This window comes from Psittacula echo, assembly GCF_963264785.1.
Source record: "Psittacula echo genome assembly, chromosome: Z".
NCBI lineage: Eukaryota > Metazoa > Chordata > Aves > Psittaciformes > Psittacidae > Psittacula > Psittacula echo.
In genome coordinates this window covers 30,858,463-30,863,213 of record NC_137742.1, presented here as the reverse complement: position 1 = coordinate 30,863,213, position 4,751 = coordinate 30,858,463, and positions in this window count along the sequence as shown.

The window sequence follows — 4,751 nt, the reverse complement described above, 5'->3', positions numbered from 1 at the left end:
AGCTCCGGCGGTGCGAGCAGGGGCCGGACGGCGGCTGAGCGCCGCCTTCCCGCGGAGCACCGCCTCGGCCGCCCTCCGGAGGATCGGGAGGGGGGAAAGGGAGGGTTTTTTCCTCCCAGGGTTAAAAGAAACGACAACAGTTGCAGGTTTTCTGGCTTTCAGTGAGGGGCGCGAAGGGAAGAAGCTTTACGAAGAAGTACTGGAAGGGGAGAAAAGAAAATGAATAAAAATCCGGAACAACATTAAATTCAACTACCTGAAAGGAGGTTGTAGTGAGATGGGGGTTGTTCCTTCTCCGAAGTTACGAGTGATAGGACAAGAGGTAACGGCCTCAAGCTGCACCAGGGGAGGTTTAGATTGGATATTAGGAAGTTTTTCTTCAGAGAGAGGGTGGTCAGGCATTGGAACAGGCTGCCCAGGGAAGGGGTGGAATCACATTCCCTGGAAGTGTTCAAAAACCTCAGTGATACAATTTAGTGGTGGTCTTGGCAGCGCTGGGGTAATGGTTGGGCTTGATGTTCTTAAAGGTCTTTTTCAACCTAGTTGATTCTATGAGTCAAAAGCAAATCTCATTTAGAAAGTTAAGTAGCAAAGAGCATTACAGCATCACTGCTCTGATTGACTCATTTTCCTCCCATTCCCAGGAACCCCATTTTGGCTGCTTTCTCCTCCCCACCCCTTCGCCCGCTCACCACCCCTCCCCAGAACCCTGCACCAGCCAGTTCCCACTCTCAGTCCTGGACTATCGTGAGGTAACAGAATGATTTGGGTTGGAAAGGACCTTAAGATCATCTAGTTCCAACCCCCCTGCCATGGGCAGGGACACCTCACACTAAACCATGCCACCCAAGGCTCTGTCTGGCCTGGTCTTGAGCACTGCCAGGGATGGAGCATTTACTGCTTCTTTGGGCAACCTGTTCCAGTGCCTCACCACCCTCACAGGAAAGAACTTCTTCCTTATATCTAACCTGAACTTCCTCTATTTACGTTTAAACCCATTACCCCTTGTCCTATTGCTACAGATTACATCTTCCAAATGACATCCAGCAGTTTCTTCTGATAAATATGATGTAGTGATTCACAGCTACAGCAGAACATGGTGTTTTCACCAAAACAGAAAATTGTACCACTTACTGAGTGTTCACTCTCATGTTCACCGCAGGAGGAATGGGTTTTCCTGCTAAAGGTTTTGGAGATGCTGACAGATCACAACAGCTGTGAGCTATAAAGGCCACAGTGAAAATGTGATCTCACAGAAAGCAGAGCTAATGCCAAAAGATTAATGAAATTTAGCTTTCCATTCTAAAACCTTGATTAATTTCAACGATTTTACAAGACATTTGCAAGAGCTACAAGAAAACATTCAAATGGATGTGTGGTATTTAACAACTGTGTGAAAATGGGAATATAGCCCAAAACCTGCCCAGTTGACAAAATAAATTGCTTTAACAATTATGTAGGAAGGCGCTGGCTTAGCACAGAGATTTCAGTATGAGCATAAACATCTTACACTGAGCAACATGAACCTCTGTAACTGAACCTAGTAAAAATTTATTCTAGATAGCAGAAAGAGTGAAACATTCAGGGCTTTATGGATGTTCCCAGGGCAACAACTCAGTCTGCCAAAGCACCACAGCCTTAAAAAAAAATTGGCAAACAAAAGCCATTTAAATATCAGAAGCCATGCTGCTTGATTTAAACTTCACGCTTCACCAGACTGCTGAAAGGTGGAAATCCAGAGAATGTGTAGGCAACATCTAAGTGTTCCTGAAACAAATCTGTGGGAAAACAAAAGGTATTGTATGAAATAAATATGCAACAAATGACTAGATTTTTCAGAGAGATCATTAACCCTTATCTCCAAAGTTACCATGTATAAAAAGCAGAAATAATTTATCTGCCAGTTAAGAGGGAGCCTGAAGTTCAGCCTCTTTACAGGCACTACTGAGCAGCTCAGAAAAACTCTGCAGAGGACTGCTAAATAATCCCACTGTTGAAGACTGCTTAGAAACATGTCTGAACTTCACAGACAATATGCAAAGAAGGGGTGGAAGTGGATGGAAAGGCACTCCTCTCACACACACACACTCTTTCTAACATATGGCCTTTAGAGAACAAGAGTGGGCACTTCTATTGCCAAAATTATGTAGTAAAATAAATGATTGTTCTTCTCTCTTCGGCTGTCTTTGCTGGAGTCCAAACCTTGTCCTAGTGGTTTTGTGCAATAGCTGTGACATAGTCAGAGGTGGAGAAGGAAATCATGGGAGGATTTCTGGTACTGAAATAGGTCATTGGTTCATCAGTTTGTGTATAATGTTTTATACATCTATTCTCTATTGAAGAACATGCACGTGATTTTTTCTGCAGCCATCACTTTGATGCTTAGGACATAAAACTTTATTATTTTAATTCAGACTTAATTATTCATATCTTAGCACAGTAACCAATGTTTAATTATACAACTTGCACTGTATTCTGAATTAACCTTTTTCTGCTTACAGAAAAGCTGCCTTATTCACACATGTAGCATACAGCTGTAAGTTAAGATCCTGACTCTTGCTCAGTAAGCTTATTGAAGTTGTCCTCATGGTGGCTGAACAGAAATATAAATTTTGTTCCAAACAAGCCCAAATGTTCTTTCCAACCGAGAGTCTTTCAGATGTCTCAGTATTTGTTCAGGCATAAAAAAAATCTTTTACAAGGCTTGTTAAAACTTGTCAAAAAAGTTCCTGTCATGCCTTGGACATCATGTCATGTCTCCTTGGAGATCTAAATACTTTCTTTTGAGTTTATTACATAATGCCTCCATTACTATGATTTAACTACTTTCCGAGTGTTCTATTTTATATCAGAATGGTTTATTACCTGAATGAGAAGTGTCAGTATCCTAACGAGAGCCTGCTAGTGTGTGTAATTTGTCAGGGTCTACTCTGGGACTGGTCCTGTTTAATATCTGTGAATCCCAGGGAGGAGACAGAGTGCACCATCATCAACTTTGCCAGTAACAACAAATCAGGAGACCTTAGTGGACAGGCCCAAGAGCAGGGCTGCAGTTCAGCAGCATCAGGTGGGGAAATGTGCGAAGCAGCAACCTGACACAATTTGACAAAGGCAGGTGCAAAGTCTGGCACCCAGGACACACAAACTACTGCAACAGTGCAGGCTGGGAAAGGACCAGTGAGGTAACAGCTCTGCCAAAAACATCTGTGAGGCACGGCTGGACAACAAGCTAAGCACAACCTAGCACCTGCCCTGGCAGCAAAGAATAGTTACACCATGGGCTGTACTAACAGGAGGGTAGCCACTGCCAGGGGAAACTATTATCCCCCTTTATTAGGCAACCCTTAGACCATGTTGGGATACTGTGGCAAGTTTTGGGCCATCCGGTTGTCATGGTTGTTGAACCTAAGACACCAGTGCAAGACAAACATTGATTAGCAGAAGCAGGTTTAGCAGGAAGTGACCAAGGTAGTCAGGGGCTAGGGAAGCAGCACTGCCAGAGGCTGAGGGAACCATGCTTGTTAGCCTGAAGAGAAGGGTTTAGAGGTACCTAGCAGCAGCCTGCTATCTCCTCCTATGGGGAGGTTAACTGAGAAGACAGTGTCAGGTTCTTTACTAAGGTGTGTGGCAGGACTCATGGGGTCAGGCAATAGAGCCAAAATAGTAATAGTCTCAGCCCTTCAACATTTTTAAGGCCCATCTACATAAAGCCCTGAGCAACCAAATCTAACCCTGCTTTGGGCCTTAGGTTGGACTTGAGATCTGGATTCCAACCTGAATTAGGTTGTGATGTTATATTTTTAAAATAAGATACCCCATTAACCATGTTTGGAAAAAAGGGCATCAAGTACTTACCCAATGAAGGCTACCATACATAGACAATATAGTTGCAAATTCTCCCTCAAAAATGTATACCATCAAAAACATTTGATGAGAAATTTTTCTTTTTTTCTAGATACACATTGAAACATGTAGTGTGAAATATTGTTAGCTTTAATTTTTTTGTCTTAAAGTAGCAAATAAATACATGAATTTTTACAAACCAAACATGTACAGCTGTGATTCTTTGTTCAGATTTAAATATATTTTTTTATGGTTTGCAAAGAGGAATATAACAGTATCACTTTTGTGATTCCACTCCTACCTTTAGTAAACAACCTAATGCATTATTCCTCCCAGATGCTGAGTATGCCAAATTATCACTTATCCTTCACAAAGGCTGTCAAAAAAACCTTAATTTTCCTAGGAAATGTATGTTCTTGAGACAGATGTTTACTTTCTGTACTCTAAGCTTGTTACGCTCAAAATCTTATTAACAATTAAGGTGAAACACACCTTATTTATAAAGTAAAAAATTTATTGTTAACACATAATTGAAATCTTAACAGCCAGTGTTTGTTTTCAGAAGTATTTTACCTCAGTTACATGAGTGTCACAGAATGGACTCAGTCGGAGATCAATGTGATCAGACAAAGCCGTTTATTATAGAAAACTAACTCTTTATATGCTATTTCGTAAAGTTGTTTGCACTAACTTGGCCCATTGTGATTGGATACGTATCTTTGAGGCCCTTAACAACTAACATATAATTGGTTAAGCACAGGTGTGAGAACCTGACCTTCAGAGTTTTCCAACAGTCCTCAATTTAGCAACTCAGTCAATTCCAGCTCCTTCTTATCTTGCTGGGATTCTCACTCCCAGTGCCTCGCTCCCATCCTCCTTCACCTTTTGTTGTTCCTTGGTTCATGTCG